Source organism: Sycon ciliatum, chromosome 9 (genome assembly GCF_964019385.1).
Source record: "Sycon ciliatum chromosome 9, ocSycCili1.1, whole genome shotgun sequence".
Lineage (NCBI taxonomy): Eukaryota > Metazoa > Porifera > Calcarea > Leucosolenida > Sycettidae > Sycon > Sycon ciliatum.
The window spans coordinates 22244671-22261811 of record NC_088651.1 but is presented as its reverse complement, the minus strand read 5'-3'; the positions used below and the strand labels follow the sequence as shown (position 1 = coordinate 22261811).

At 47.2% G+C, this 17141-nt stretch overlaps 1 long non-coding RNA gene across 3 annotated transcripts in view; it reads right to left on the bottom strand.

Annotated features, from left to right (window-relative positions):
* Positions 1-17141, bottom strand: part of LOC135825285 (uncharacterized) — a 29448-nt gene that overhangs the window by 6210 nt on the left and 6097 nt on the right. The window contains exon 1 of one of the 3 annotated variants that reach the window (XR_010555048.1): positions 8916-9375. The exons of 1 other annotated variant lie outside the window; for it this stretch is intronic. This is a non-coding gene — a long non-coding RNA (uncharacterized LOC135825285). Of the gene's footprint in view, positions 1-2875; positions 3409-8915; positions 9376-17141 lie in introns of those variants that run through there. One more of the 3 variants, XR_010555049.1, reaches the window with a different exon arrangement.

Here is a 17141-nt window from a genome sequence, read left to right as displayed (position 1 = left end):
TACGCAAAGTTGACTGTATTTGCAATGCAAGAAACAGGGCAACTCCACTGCATGGTACTCTGATGTGTGTACCTGTCAGTCGGTACTTGGGGGGCGGGCGGGCGGGGGGGGGGGGGGAGTATGGGTTTTGGTAGGGGTAGGGTAGAGGTGGGGTAGGGGGGAGTTTGGGTGGGGGAGTTTGGGTGGTGGGGGGAGTTTGGGTGGGGGAGTTTGGGTGGTGGGGGGAGTTTGGGTGGGGGAGTTTGGGTGGTGGGGGGAGTTTGGGTGGGGGAGTTTGGGTGGTGGGGGGAGTTTGGGTGGGGGAGTTTGGGTGGTGGGGGGAGTTTGGGTGGGGGAGTTTGGGTGGTGGGGGGAGTTTGGGTGGGGGAGTTTGGGTGGTGGGGGGAGTTTGGGTGGGGGAGTTTGGGTGGTGGGGGGAGTTTGGGTGGGGGAGTTTGGGTGGGGGAGTTTGGGTGGTGGGGGGAGTTTGGGTGGGGGAGTTTGGGTGGTGGGGGGAGTTTGGGTGGGGGAGTTTGGGTGGTGGGGGGAGTTTGGGTGGTGGGGGGAGTTTGGGTGGGGGAGTTTGGGTGGTGGGGGGAGTTTGGGTGGGGGAGTTTGGGTGGTGGGGGGAGTTTGGGTGGGGGAGTTTGGGTGGTGGGGGGAGTTTGGGTGGGGGAGTTTGGGTGGTGGGGGGAGTTTGGGTGGGGGAGTTTGGGTGGTGGGGGGAGTTTGGGTGGGGGAGTTTGGGTGGTGGGGGGAGTTTGGGTGGGGGAGTTTGGGTGGTGGGGGGAGTTTGGGTGGGGGGAGTTGCCGATGGGTGATAGTGAAGCAGTAGTAGCGCAGTCACAGTGCCCCGTTGAGAACCGCCATGAATTGACATAGAAGTCATGAAAGGGGCTGTGTGCACTGTCCTATCACTGCCGAAGAAGATTGACTGCAATACACCAGTGTTCTACTGAATGCTGAATAACTCCGCAATCATGCACCACAACTCAAACCCCAGTGCCCCGGCAAAGGTGTGGAGCAAGTCAATAAGCTGTCAAGCACCACTCATGTGCAGGATGTGTTCGCCAGGACTACTGCCTACTGATAATCTACATGTAGGAGGTCTGGGGAGGACTGACAGCAGTGCTCAGAAGCTAATAAGGTCTACTGTCCAGAGTGCTCAGAAGCTAATAAGGTCTACTGTCCAGAGTGCTCAGAAGCTAATAAGGTCTACTGTCCAGAGTGCTATTCAAGAAATAAAAATAAAGAAATGAAATAGCTGTGGCCAGGGATATGTCTACACTCTACAGACATCCTTATGGTTATGTCAGTCAGCGCATATGACAACAACCTGCAAGCCGGGGTGTGTGAACATGTCGTAGCAAGTGCTATTCAAGGGGTAGATTGATAAAGTCAACCCATGGCCGCATACTGGAGGCATAGCAAAAGTAAGATTCACTTTTAAAACGCCCCTCCATGGATCACTTGCTTCTTCCCAGTGTCCTTGCCCTATTTCCCTACGACATTTGCACACCCCATTCTGCTTTGATGTGTACAATGTCAATGTGGCTGCACCACTAACAACACATCAGGGAATAATTTACTTTCGATTTTTGAATAGCAAATTTGCTACGCAGAATCAAACTTGAACAACAATTCCAAAAGGGTGCGTAGCAATTTTCTTGAACACTTGACAACATTGTCTTTCTGCAGAGCTGACCAGAGTGCAATCTCAGACCACAAGAACACTCTAACTTCGCACCTCCGAAGAATTGCGTAGCAAACTGCGATGCGATACCAGTTAGACTATTCCCCGACAACACACACATTCCGAGTCATGTTCTCTCCATGTTGGCCAAGTCACCAGGGACAGTGGGAAAGACTCATCACAAGACCAATAATTATAAGTACTGCTAAATCCATTGCAGTTGTGAAAGGCTAGCTCTGTCCCACTGTAACTCTGCTAGTGTACAGGACATTGTACTGTAGTGTAGGTACGTACAGGTACTAGGTGTGCAGTAATACAACTACTGATAATTTATAATTTAAAAAATTATTACTGACATCATGAGCAGACAAAGCCTAGGCCTGCAATTTTTCTTGGCATGTTTTCGCTGAGCCACTGCCATGGCAGAACTGACACATGTGGCGTCACTGCCCTGCTGCAGGCATGTAGCACCAGTGAACGCTGGTCATGTTTTGCAGGTCACAACAAACATCACAGCACAGCACTCCTAGTCCTAGCTGCGTGACATGATACAGAGAAGGAAGGTCACACAAGCCAGGCTCATCAGCTGGTGCCGTCCAGTACAAGAGCAGCGGTACTGTTGTTGATGAAATCAATCAGGACCTGCGTGCGCAAGAGAGCTAGAGCGAGAGAGCATCTGGCCGATTGGACGTCACAGTCCGCGAGCGCACAAGGGAAAGCTCTACTGGCCAGCGTCAAGCGCAGTTTCCATTGTTTTCACTGCACAGCAAATGTACCGGTACATCGCTCTACATGCTGACACCGTCTCACGTGCAGCTGCTGTCACAACGTCCGAGACCGAATGGGTGCAAACACCTATCGAGAGTAGATCGACTTGGGCTGTTTCGAAAGCGAAGAAATAAACTGTGGGGCTAGCGTGTTATGCTGTGGGTTTCAATATCTGTTTCCGCGTCCCATACTCTTCGGGCAGGCATTGGACTTGCAACCTGTTGCACCAACACGACCGCATGTTACAGACTCAGACTTCATAATAATTATGGACCCATACGAAAGGGACGTAGATCCGTTGCATGTAAAAGCAATGGGGTCAGGAAGACGAGGAACACAGAATCACGACAGGCAAGTACAGTACTCAGTAGTACTAGTAGTAGGCGACCGACAACGGTTACATGTTCAGTACAATTTTACTATTCAAGTGCTCACCCAAAAATAGATAGATTCCTGCTCGTCCAGCCCGCCCAGGAGGTAGTGTGCTCGACAATGCTTCACTGAGAAGTAGGGTGTACTGTTCGTTTCGCGCACCACCTAACTTGTCCACCTCCACTGCGCCCTACAAGTACAAGTGTAGGTCCTCCCAGAATTTTCCACCACTGCCTGACACAGCGCTGCAGCGAAGCCAGCACTCAAATCACGGCCCTGCTAGCTAGGTACATGTGACAGCAAGGCGTGTATGCGCCTGACGTACTATCAAAGTCAAAATAAACGAAGTTTGCCAAGCCTGTGATCACTGGGTCGGCCGGATCTCCGTAGCTACACGGCCGGTACGGATGGATATTTGAAGTGATAAATAACAAACCAACAAACTGAACAACATTACTAAAGAGGCAGGCGAGGAGATCTCAAAGATCAGCTGCAGGGGCTAGATCGGGATACCCGCGATACGAAAGGGATACGAAGGGATTGAAACGGCATGCGCAAGTACAAGCTAGCTGGTCAGAATCGGATCGGGCCGGGGTCAAGCCGTACGAGAGTCCCAAAATGATCCGATATGTCAGACTCGTACTCGCAGTCGACTGTATGTAGACCATCTTTGACATCTGGACATTTTGTGTGTAGATCGCGATATCGTCGAGTCTACTCGTAGCACTAGCGCAGCGCAAAGGACCTATAAGGGCAGGTACTCAGTTGGCCGGGAATGGGACTGAATGCCACAGTACGAGTACTGTGTGTATTTCAGGCCCCAAATCGCAGGTGCGCACTATGCTCCGAATATGAAAGTGCATGATTGTGCATGCACTTTGAGAATTAGTGCAATGACTATGTATCCAACGACGCGAAGTTTGCCGCCTCTGAACCGGAGCAAACCATAATTACTGTGTGCATTTCTAGTGTCTACAGCCAGCTACACTGCTAACACATGATTGGTTATAAGAACCCCATCGGTAGCATGTGCATTATAAATGGAAAATGGTTGATATTGTACTGTCGATGATGCTCTCAAATCTAGGCTGCGCATTACACTCCGGATACGCCTTGAATCGCCAAAAACGATACTCAAAAGAAGGGGTACGCATAATGCTCAGGTGCGCGTTCTACCCCGGCAAATACGGTCTGTCCGCGAATGTCCTTTCACGCTCCCACCGGTCCTGGCTCATATGAATTATGATCATGCGTGCACGCACTGCACGATGCGGCTCTGCGCATTGACAGCCCGCGCTGTCGACATGTCGACATGTCTCTTGACTTGAGCTTGGGGTTCAGCAGATCCAACCCGAACCGAGCGTGTGTGTGCGCTGCACTTTCTCTGCACCCAACCGTGCACCTCGGATCTGACGCGCATCGGATCCGGTGTGCGCATCCGGGCAAGTGCCCACTTCCAAAGTTCCCCTATCTGAAAAGTCCGCGTCCTTTCACGGATTGACACTACAAAGGGGGTGTCGCTGCGTCCCATTCTGTCTTTTGTTTTGTTGTGTCAATCAAAATAAGTACGTCATTGTAGATCTACATTTTGTAGTTTCAGTATTTAGCATGCATGCAGGCTGGTGATGTTATTCAGTGCAGCATACTACATACCCAGTGCAGCATACTACATACCCAGTGCACGCACGACGGCTGCAGAGTGTAGCACCGGTGATCAGACTCAGACTCAGAGGCCCAGATGATATCCTCTTCCCAGGATCCCTTCGCGAATTCGCCGTACCACTAGCTCTGCTCACATAATATAATTATTATAATCATTGATAGAGTCACACCAGGGCAAGCTATCGTTGTTTTTACATCCATGTTGAATACTGGAGCTTGGAACAAATCGCATTCCTATCTATCCTTGGTGCTGACCGCTTTCTATAATAATGCACTCCTCGGAACCCCTCCGCAGTATTTGATAGTTGTCCCGATTCATTTCGACATGAACTCACAGCATACCTTGGGCACGCTTGTCAGAAGACTGCAGGGTTTGTTTGGAGTGTCCAAGTACATGTACATAACCAGGTACAATGCTACATCATTCAGCATACGTTTTTCTTCTTTTCTCTTTATGTTCACCACTCATCCCCCTTTTTTCTAAACATTTGAACATTTACACTGATGTATGAACATATACACTGATGTATATATATACATTGTTTATTTATTTTATTTTTTATATTTTTTTATATTTTTTTTGGTCCCATCGGCCTCTTCATATTTGTGCAGCTGCACTGTTGAGCTTCCGATGTAAAACAAAATAATAATAATAATAATAAATACAAGATTAATAATTGCCGCGTGAGTTGTCGGTTTAAAAACTGCTGGAGACAGCTCAACACTACAACAGACTTCAGTCACACACCATGGTCCAGGGGTATACCGGTAGCGTCACCGACTCACCGGCCAGGATACTGAACCCCTCTGAGCTTCGCCATGCGACACGCCACGTGTTACTTCACTTTACAAGTTAGTTGTAGTTACATTTATTTTACAAGAGTACCTGTTTTGCCGCAGGACGCAGATGTGTTGGCGTCCTGTGAACTAACTTGTGTGAAGTACATGTATTGCCAAACTCACTGAGAAGCAGCAAATCGAAATCCGAGCCTCCAAACCTTTCATACAAGTACATGGTTGTACACGGAGATGTAGCCGGATGATTGCCAGCTTTTTATAAGCACATAACACATAACACCTACATGTACATTGTATGATAAAGTAATGGTACTTCTCGTTGGCATACATACCTTGTACATACACAAAGTGTCTGGAGTCCTTGCTGCAAATACCATAGATTTTTGGTCCCTGTTGTTCTGCCTTTGTGTACATCCATTGTACATACAAAGATACATGTACATTTAAATTGCGCCCAGAAACTCAGACTGTAAGAATGCAATGGTGAGGTCTGGCTAAAACAGATTTGCAGCTGACATCTAAAGCGCTACAATACATTTTGGCAGTGACGTGATGTGAAAGTCACTGAATTGAAGCTCCCCGGACCCTACAACAGTAGTCCCCTAGGCCAAGATTCGAAGACCATTGGCTGCTCAGTCCCACCGCCCAGCACCTCTGTTTGCAGCTGCAAACGTTCTAATCGAAATGAAAGCCCATAGCCACTTTTCACAGTGTACATGTACATTGTACATATACATATACATGTAGCTGATGACACGTTGACATTACAGGTCACAGTTCGAGCCAAGCTGGCAAGCAGTAATCCCTGCAGCAGAAGTTTACTAATAATTCCCTTGACCGACGACGTGTTGAGCGTTTGGTCTAGGTATGTAGATCCACATGATGGTAGCGTGTTCAAGAAGTCAACCACACTTCAAGAACTACATTTTCACCCTTGACCGACGACGTGTTGAGCGTTTGGTCTAGGTATGTAGATCCACATGATGGGAAGCGTGTTCAAGAAGTCAACCGCACTTCAAGAACTACATTTTCATAAGCACACTGAATTGAAGGCCTTGAAGGATGACATTCTCAGCTGTTTACTGGTGTTACACACACAGCATCCACTCTGATATTCGCGTTCCGATCGCAGTTTTCTATTCATTCATTCTCTAGCAGATCTAATCACTGTGTACATGGACGTACACGACGCGCCTTTTTTTTACCTTTAACCTTCCCTTCTACACGTACGCGTCAATACTAGTGTACTATACTAGTAACGGTAGTATACTAGTAGACGCCTCACCTACACAGCTAGCTGCGCTAGTGGATACTAGCGCTGATTTGGGCCCTAATTTCCCAATTTTTTTGGGCTCAGCTACCCCTCCCCACGAGTAAATAATTGTACTTCAGATGGCTGACCGTACCACACGAAAATACCTTCCGACGCCCCTGCGGTATGTACAGACAGTCAGTAGATGACTGTGAATTATTCATTATACATGTAATTGTCTAAAGTCCCGTCTTCTGTAAGACTTCTCCCTCACAATCTCTACTTGGTGCGTTGTGTCGGACAGGGACATATACATGTACATGTACGAGTACAATAACGAGATAGACGGCATTAAAGTCAACACAAAGTAGTCAACACGTACAATATCATGCAGACACTCATGTACAATGTACATGTACAATGTACATGTGCAGGGTCTGCACAAGAAAACTACAAAGGAGCAATGGAATATGTACAGTACATGTAAAAAAATAAAAAATAAAAAAAACAGTACATACACGTACATGTACATGTATGTGTAATTGTGTATGTGACTGGTAGCGTGTCACCCTGTCCATGCAGGACCAAGTAACAAAAAAAATAGTTTGCTCGCAGCTCACTATTAAAACCCACTGCTCATCAGGCCATTGTTCGTGCTGTCACTGCAGTTTTGTTTTCTAATTCGCATTGTACATGTACTTAAAATTTATTGCAACTTGTCTCATTTCGATGACAAGGAATCTTGTGCGGCCAGTTGATGGGTTTTTCTACCCAACATGCTCACTGACGGCGTAAATACTACGTAATGTTGTTAGCAGAAGGTTTCAATTGCTGTGTTTCAGAATACAAATACATGCACATGTACATGCAACTGAAAACAAAGCGACTCGGAATTGGGACGCTTCTCAATCGGCGTGGCATTGTTTTCCTAACAGAAGGGTTTTCTAGGCTAAACACATGCACACCCATACCTCCAAGAACGCATTATACACAACTGAGTGGACATTATTAGACAACTGGATTTGCCGCTGCGCAGGCCGATCATCTCGGGCGCCGTCTTCTAAAAACGATGTAGGCAAGACTTGCATTGACACTACATTGTACTAGCACTCAGCGACTCTCTTGAGTCTTGGGGACTCACTGCACTGTACATTCACTGCTGTCTTTATACACTACATTTGCCACGAATACAGAGTAACCATGGTGCTGGTCAGGCACCAGCGAAGCGAAATCAGTGCCCAAAGTGTGCTTCTGGCAGAAGCCCTCTGCTGAAAGTCACTTTCCTGCTGTCGTCCCGTTTCTCTCTTTTCTCTTGTTCATCTGGTCCCTCGCCGCTGATTCACCTGTCCGATTGTTTGTTCCCATACAGTTTGGCCATCGTGTTGCAAACCGTGAAGTGCGGATTTGCCATGTGCACTAGACTGTAGACTGGATCCGCTGGTACAGGTTGTACATGTTGGTTTGACAGCATGAAACAAGGTGGAGGACACTGTGCACGTGTTCGGAAACAGTGACCTTACTACAACCGGTTAACCATCCATGGTTGGTAGAGCCCTGGTCCGTAAATATTGTAATACCATACTCCGTAGTCATGTACAATGTACAGTGCTGGCAACTGAAATCCGACCCCCTGAACGGTGGGTTCACATTCTAGGCTAATCTAGCGGTCTCTGTTTCGTAGTTTTACCATCCCGTGTTGGGTCTGTGCGATGTGAGCACACCGCTCTGGGGGTCGGATTTCAGTTGTCAGCACTGTAGATCCGTTTCAACTCCATCAGCGCACCAATCGTGGCATGTCCCGCCCTTAATTTTTAACACGGAGCATTAAAGACATTGTTTGTCCTCTGCAGTGTCCCAGTTGGACAGCATGACAGCTCACATACTCTACATTCTAAACGACCATATTTTAAGACAACTTCTCGCCACTGATACCACATGTTGTACTCAGATCGTGGCTGGAGAAATTATTCGTTTGCCAGTCGCTTCGAGCTTTGCAGCCTCCACAGCCTAGGTCTAGGAAACCACAATTCTACCGCACAGTGGTGGATCAAAGGCGCCTTGTGCAGCTCATATCAGTGTGAGATGTACATGTATAGCAGCCTTGCTATCCTTCCAAGCCACAATTCTGGACCACCACAACATGCAGAGTGTACATGATTGTACAATCATGTACATCACTACAATGTATAATAATAATAATCATCTTTATTTCAGGATTACCCAAAGGCTAACGCCTATCTGGGGGATCTCCTGTTTGTGTATGTACAATATAAATTATTATTATAATAAAGTTCACGTAACGCATTTCACAGGGTCATAAAATCCCATGACATGTTTAAAAAAAAAGTATTACACCTCTGTTTTAGTTTTGCTCTGTGGATGATGACTTACAGTTTGTCCGCTAGCTGCCTTGCCCTCTCACTCAGCCAGTAGTGGTACTCTCTAGTAGTAGTAGTAGTAGTAGTAGTAGTAGTAGTAGTAGTAGTAGTAGTAGTAGTAGTAGTAGTAGTAGTAGTAGTAGTAGTAGTAGTAGTGGCGTCTCTATGGTTTTAGTTCTCGCGCTGTCACCTCTCTCAACTGTGATCTCCAGCTAAACGAAGGAACTTAGTTTTCAAAAGAACCAGCCGGGGTGATATTCAATATTCTGGCTCACAGGAAGCGGATCGGATGCTTTTCTCTCCTCCAATTCTCGCAGGAGGTCGTCGCAACGGCCGTTTTCCTTCCGTCCTCTCCGCAACCGGTGACGCTACAGGACAGGGGTGATGCAGGCACTGGCCACCAAGTGTGTGGGGCAGGTAGCAATGCAGGCAGCAGACACTCGCTAGTGCACACGTCGTGCTTCGCCGCGGCAGGCGTTTATACAGAACTATTTATGGCACCAGCAGCCAGTGGTGGTCCCGAGACTGTTTACAAGTAGTTTGGGCTGGTGTACATGTACATGTATTCCATCCGTGGCCCAGCGATCTTTCCGAAACCCAATATGAGCTGCACCGCTGTACAGATTTTAACGAAGTCCAATGACAGATGGAGAAATCACCAGTCGCCACTGAAGACTAGTAGTACCAAATGTCCTCTTGCAACCACTCATGTACTGTACGTTTGTACGTCCACCTGCTTCGAGAAGGAGTGGACGCAGAACTGCTGGATATTACAGTGCATACAGGGCAATCAGGACCCAAAAACACTCTTGACAGGAGTCGACCGACACTCCGATTCCGAGCGCCTCTGCTTTGAAGACTAGTAGTACCGGGCCTGACCGGGTGCCCCGACGCAGTCGGCGCCAGCGCAGCGTGAGAGACTTCACACACGGACACTGTGCAAGACACTGTACAAGACATGCCTGGTTATGTTGGGTTAGAGTTCCGTTGGTGCACTCACTATGTACACACTGCATGCGCTCCGTTCCATTTCAATAATGGTAATACCGGTACTAGTACGTGTACATTGTATGAATTTGTATCTGTACCTGACGTAAACATTGAAGAAGGTTGCAGCCAATATTGGCAATAACAATGTGCTGAGAGTGATCGAATGCGGCGAAAACACTTGCGTTGCTCCTCTGCTGTTGTGATCTTGGAATATTGTACAAGAGGATGTTCACTGGTCCACGGATTTAGTAGATAGTGCTGGCTGTCATGCTGACTTGGAGCTGCTGAATCGGTGGTTTAGTTCCGAAATTAGTTGTGCCAACTGTACATGGCCAACGGTAGCGCAGCGACAGATTTTTAAGACCTCAAGCGCGCACTTTACTGAGGAAATCGCTCCGGAGGAGTTCCACAATGACAACGTCCAGCCTGGCGATTGCACAGTGTTGGCGTGCGTGCAAGAGATAGCGCTGCTGCCAGCAACGCCCTGACAGAGTACTTGCACACCCAGCCCAATGCAGACAGTTGTACCTCCAGCGAGAGACCTCCACGGTGTAGCAGATGGCCACTGAGCGAAGACGTTGATTGTGTGGCTGGTATTCCGTAGCCACAACTGAATTTCTCAAGTACCGTCCTACTGGTATGAAACGACTACCTGAACATACATGTCCATGTACGTGTGTGCACATAATTGTTATACAACCCAATACTAGTTCAAAAATAGTATTAGATAACAATAGCACAATCTACATGTACGTATGTACATGCACATACATGTACAATGTACGTACATGTACATGTACAATTCCGTACAGATAATGATTAAGTAACTGCTTGCCTTCTGGATCCGATAGTAACCGCTTCATGCCCAGGCAAAGCCATAATAGGGCAAATCGAATGTACAGCTTTACTTGACTGCACACGTCCTATAGGCGTAGACGCTACTCGCGGGTGAGAGCTAGTCCGAAGATAACCGCTATCGACATGCGGGCGGACCAGGCAGTGCGCGCCCTGGCGTGCACTGTCAACGCTGTCACATGTCACAACTCACTGAACTGTCGATGTCAGCAAGACGTGTACATGTACACGCATGTACATGTATACGTACACGTACACGTCGTGTGCACGGATGTGTTTACGCGCGTGACTGTTTCCAGCAATATTAAAATTATAATATGGGCGACTCAACTGTCGATATGTCCGCTCGTTCACGGGGAGGTACATAATCATCAGTGGTTCAACTGCTTGACACCTTTTTGCATCAGATAGCACAGAATCGGTCAGGAAGTCTGTCAAGCGATCCAGATAGGGGATAAGTCGCCACAGCCACCCACCTCAACTGGCTTGAACGGTGTTGGACTGTCTTGTCGTTCTGTGTCTGGGAGGTCGTGCACATAAGTATGTTGTCAACCCACAACCAGGACAGCAGGAATAAAGCGAACATGTACATATACATTGTACATGTATAGTCATAGAGAATAATATACAATGTACATGTACATGTACAGGTAATCTACGCAAGAGAGAGAGATAGAGGGGAAGCTGTGTTGCAACTCCGAGTTTCACGTACTAGCAGTCAAGATCATTAGGCGATGGGGTATGATTTATAAATCAAGGCAGAGTGGACTATCAACACAGTATATTATTTTATTCTTGTTTTACTAGGGAATTCCCAACAGGCGGCGACGCCTTTTACAGGGAACCTTAGGAACATTTTGAAGGATGCATGTAGAGTCTTTTTCATTGTGAGGCGCAGCCTCTATAATAGCTCAAAAGTCTTAGCCTACACGTTTCCAGAGCTTGCTTTAGATCAGACTGCATCCACGCGTCGTTGTTTCTGACCGAGAGGACGCCAAACGTTCTATTTTGGTGCACTTCACAGGCGTCAATTAGGTAGACCAGGGTCGGGGAACGGGTGCCGTGGTGCCTCCTGCACCCAATTTGAATGCGCGTCCTGCGTCTGAACATTCAGGAAGGCTGCAGTCATGTACACAGTCGTGTACAGTGCTGGCAACTGAAATCCGACCCCCTGGGCGCAGGGTTCACATGTAGCGGTCTCTATTTCGTAGCTTTACCATCCCGTGTTGGGTCTTTGCGATGTGAGCGCACCGCTCAGGGGGTCGGATTTCAGTTGCCAGCACTGTACATTGTATTGTAGTAAAAAAAAAAAGCTGAACACTGCGAACATTAGCCACGCACTAGGTATCTACACGTGTACGGATATGTGGACAGGGCACTAGTGGTGGACAGAGACACGAGCAGCCTATCCCTACGTGGCACCCCGTTGTATATACATGTACTAGTACTAGTACACCACAGCAGGTTCAGGCAAATCAGTAGTTTCGTCACTTCGTGCCTGTGAATTGCGCTCCGGAACTATTTATTTCCGCAGCCAAACATGCGCTGACGATTACGTACAGAGGAAGAAACCAGCGTGACCTTTAGTTTCCGCAATTGACGCATTCTGTTGTTGAAGTTTACCTATTAACGTCGCACCACAAACAGGCGGATTCGCCTCCTTTGGTACACTATGGTACAGTGCGGTGTTTAATTAAGGTGGCGATCTACCTTCAGGGGTCAAAATTTTGTGAAATTTTCAACTTGCTCTGATTTCGTCCAATGTGGTGTCAAATTGCTCGTATAGATCCCAGACATCATCTGTGAAAATTTGAGTGAGATTGCTTTATCCATATGGCTGCTATGAGCTTGCAAAGACCGAATGTAACATATCTTTGACTCGCACAATTGCAACTTTTTGGGGAAAACGTAGAAATCGGTCTTTTCACGGTAAATCCTTGTGGATTTCGTTCAAATTTTCGGTGCTTGTCAGAAATACCACTGCTGACTCATGCCATACCAATACGCACATATTACGTCATCATGGACACAGTGCGCATGCGCAAATCAATAATTCGATAATTTGTGAAGAATTCAAACAATTGTGTTTGGAAAGTCTATTGGAGACGTCTCACGTCGTCGCCTGTCACCAAGATCGGGTGGAATGAGTACTGTCCGTCGTCTTCGATGTCCGAAGCAGCCAATCTGACTGCCAGAAGCTCTCGATATCCATCTATCCGCGGAAAATATCCCAGACGTTGACGACGCTATTCAAATTTATTGGCAAAAAAATTGCCAAGCGAAGACGTATTTCAACTTCATCTCCAACTCTGACTACTCTGACGATGACGATGTCAACAACAGTTCTAGCTATTGTGGTGATTAGTTTGTCTCTCTCTCTCTTTCGGCGTCAGGCAGTGAGTGCAAAATATAGCCTACTGGAGTTAGTCTGTGAAATATTGAGTGATTTCTGCTATTTCTGGTCAAATCAGTATGCTGTCAGCTGTACCAGTCCACATCCCATCGTAGATCTACTAAACGAGCAGGCAAACCCAGATATTTGCCTTGGAATTTCATTGTATGTGGTGAGAAGAGAAGTCCATTCACTTCTGAGAAATTCAATTTCAAATTGGAAGTCCACAGGCCTGTATTTAGTATGCGCCGAATTCATCACCGCCAGTGACGCTTTGCATTGTTTTCATTATTCTACCGCCCATTTATACTAAGACCTGTGGCGGCAACGCGATCCTATTCAACCTGTGGTCGTGTTCTCCGAGATGAGTTCAGAAGCAGACATGTGAAATGCTACGCTGGACCTGAGGCAGTTTACCAAAGTGGCAGTGCTGCAACCGCATGCGATCGCCGTCATGTGTGACGGAAACGGCATGGCTGCACCCTGGATATGCCTCATTCATCAGCATCTTTATTGCCATACCCATGGAGAGAGGCCACCAGTGAAGGCTGGGTTTCCGACTCGATTTTGCCTGCAATGCTCATGATTGAACAAGCCCTTAGAGAAGAAATGCAGACTCTAGCTGAATATTGAAACCAGATAGCATCGCGTTTCTGCTCGGCACCGCACTAAGTAACACCATTGTGATACAACCAGGAAGAGTTGGGAACGTGTGGGAAGTGACAAAGAAGTCAAGGAAGAAGTAAAGAAGACTGAAGAAGAGCATCACTAATCATCAAGGAGACCAAAATGAGGTCACCTACGAGCCAGATGGCTTCTGATGTGAAGATTTGTAGGCAGGTAGGCTGGAATTGGATAGACCTTTTTTGTGTGTTTTTGGTAACTTTTTAGCCTATCCCGCATTTTTCTACCACGATTGCGGCAAAGTGGTAGGTGCTATACCCCTAAACCTATACATTTCTGAGCTCTGTGATGCATCAGCTAGTTCGTGAATGTCTTCGTGTAGCCATTCATCATTGCTTGTTCTCACATTGGTTGTGGACCCGATCATGACTTTTTTTGCGGATGCGCGCGTCAAAACGCTTTGTTGTGACATGGTGATCTAAAGGACTTTGCAACTGTTTCTTGATATTCAATACCTAGAATTATATGTTAGGAACGCTGTAGCAATTGGTTATTTTCTACCTGATGGATGCATATTTCAATTTTGCGGTTAAGAGGTGCGGGTGCGGCCAATTATCGTGATTCGGCAATAACAATGGACATGAGCGGAGTCTGTCCTCTATTTGTGCTGCTCCTTGTCCTTTGGTACATAATGAATGTCTCCAGAAAATTTGACATGATTCTAAAGAGAATTGGCTGAGATGTTTGTATTTTACGGTGGACTATCCGCGAAGGTAGATCGCCACCTTAAGTATAGTTTTCATGAAATGGACATGCTGCCAGGCCTTCTCTGCATTGCGGACGTCGCTTTAGGTTTTGTTGGACAGATGCTGTGTCGTGGAGTGAAAGTTACTTGCGCAAGCGTATCTGCCCTCTCTTTGCCATCCGTAGTTCAGTGTATGGTTATGAACTGCGGTGTGCTGTGCGCTGCACGATTCTCGCAACAAACATGCCAGGCTGAACTGAATGTACATGTACATGTACATCGACTTGGTGGATTTGTCTGTGGCTTCAGCTTATAAGCCGATACGCCAGCAAACCAGCAAATAATAATTGAAGAACCGTTTCTGAACATGATAACGATTGCGACGTGGATCGAAGAGTACTGGTTAGGTTTTGCGAGTTCTTCTTGGTTCTCCCCCTCCCAATTCTCCCCTACCTTGGTCTTGAGCACTCTTGATTGTGTGGTGTTGCGGACGCAATCTGCTAAGGCTGTGTAGTCAGCCGATCAAACTGACAACCAATCAACAACTACATGTACATGGACGCTCTATGCTTACAAACCCAGACGAAGGTTGGATAGAATTAATTAATGTTGATCCAATCACGTTTGCACTGGGCCCCTAGCTGCCACCTGAGGTCCGCAGGTGGCATGACGTATTGCGCCACAGCCGCGAGTTCAGGTAGTGAAAACCGAGGACACCGTTTACATTTTTGGTGCAACTGTTCCCAGCAAATCACATTAACTAAATCACGTGGGGTTGCTGGTCTACTCAAGGGCAATTGCGCGTTTGCCTTACAGTTATTGATTCGAGTGGTTAGTTGTCTTTATCGATGGTACATGGCTAGCTTTTACATCGTCCAGGATCAATAAATTAGTTTCATTTTCTTTCTTGCGTGCCTATAAAAGGCAACAGCAACGGGCACAGGCCACATCCTCACGGATAGCAGCAAAGTGCACAATCGTCCTGTACATTGGGGGTATGTGCAGCACATCAACATGAACTCAGCATCATCTGCAGACATGACTGAGGCGTTCTGTGCAGCAGGCCAATGCGTTGGACGGCCAACGAACCTGATTGACATGGTGGACACAGCTACATGTATCCGTGTCAGCATAGAACCTCATACAAGAACAACGTCCAGTCCTGGCTAATACTCATTTTGCCAGTGAAATGTGGACGAGAAGCTTGATATCCCTGTCCTGCAAGGACGTTATGTCTTTAGTATTTGCCATCTAAGACACCAGACAATGTTCCTACATGTACATAATCATATTTGTACTGGAGCATACTAGCCAAGACGAACTGTCCTGGGACTGGTTACAGCCCCACATCACTGGAGTCATTCAAGCCGGTCTTCTTCCTGTGTGAACCGTGGTGTTGCTTCGATTTTCCAAACACATGTACATTCGTATGCATCACAATGAACACCACACAATTGCCAGACGACTAGCTGTTCAGATCTTGTTGGATATCTCGTCATCGGAGTTCCTGACGGGTAAGAATGGTGCTCCGTCGACGGCAGTGTCCTAATCTGTGGGTGTCGGGATTATGGAGGCCTGTCAATGATCTAAACTGCAGGTCCAAGTAACGTTAGCCACCTGTAGACAGGACCATGTACGGGTCGTGCCAATGTAGGGTTGTGGGATTTCAATACTACAGTATAGCCGGCTATAGGCTATTAGATGACATTGTACATTGCTGGCAACTGAAATCCGACCCCCTAGCGGTGCGGTCTCTGTTTCGTAGTTTTACCATCCTGTACTGGCTGTGTTGGGTCTTTGCAATGTGAGCGCACCGCTCAGGGGGTCGGATTTCAGTTGCCTGCACTGTACATTGTGCACTGTAGTCTTCAACAGGGTCCGGAACGGAATGAGTATCACTTTTCAAAACAAGATACCCTTTCAGAGTTTGTATTACGCTTACGGCGGAGTTTCAATGACTCTCATTCACAATACTGGCTCCTGACGTCCTGATAAGTGGTATGGTATAAACAGTACGGTGTCCCCATATCCTTGGCGTGTTACTTACATAACAGATAAAAGTTTGTTGGACAAACTAACTTTGTTTCATGCGCCCAGGGAACGTGACTTAGAGTTGGGGTTCAAACGCTGCTACGAGGCAGTAGTACGTGGGGTCGATGTGTTGGGCACCTGAAACCTGGACTTAAATCGTTGGCAGGTGTGTGTGATATCACGGAGTGGACGCCGCAGACAACGAAGCATCCTTGTGTGGAATGCTGAGACCGACACCATTGCACAATGCCGGAAACTACAGACATTCGATACCAGGATGGCCCTGATCTCCGCTTTCCTGAAAATGTGAAGCACATGGATTGTGTTCACAATAAATAAACAGGGACTCGTTGTTAGGGTTACGGTGTTTTTCCTTGAGTCCGACACCATCAGCCACGCACGCGTGTTCTCCTAGAACTGTGCGTGCCACAAGCAAGTAACTTCAAGTTCCTTGCCAAGCAGGGCCGGAATCTTTATAGGGAATATGGGGAAAGGGCAATTTACCTATGCATGCATACACATCACACATGCCGTATACGAAAGAGATCCACGAAAGCAATGGCCGCCGGATGGGCAAGACGAGCAGCTGACATCAATCATTA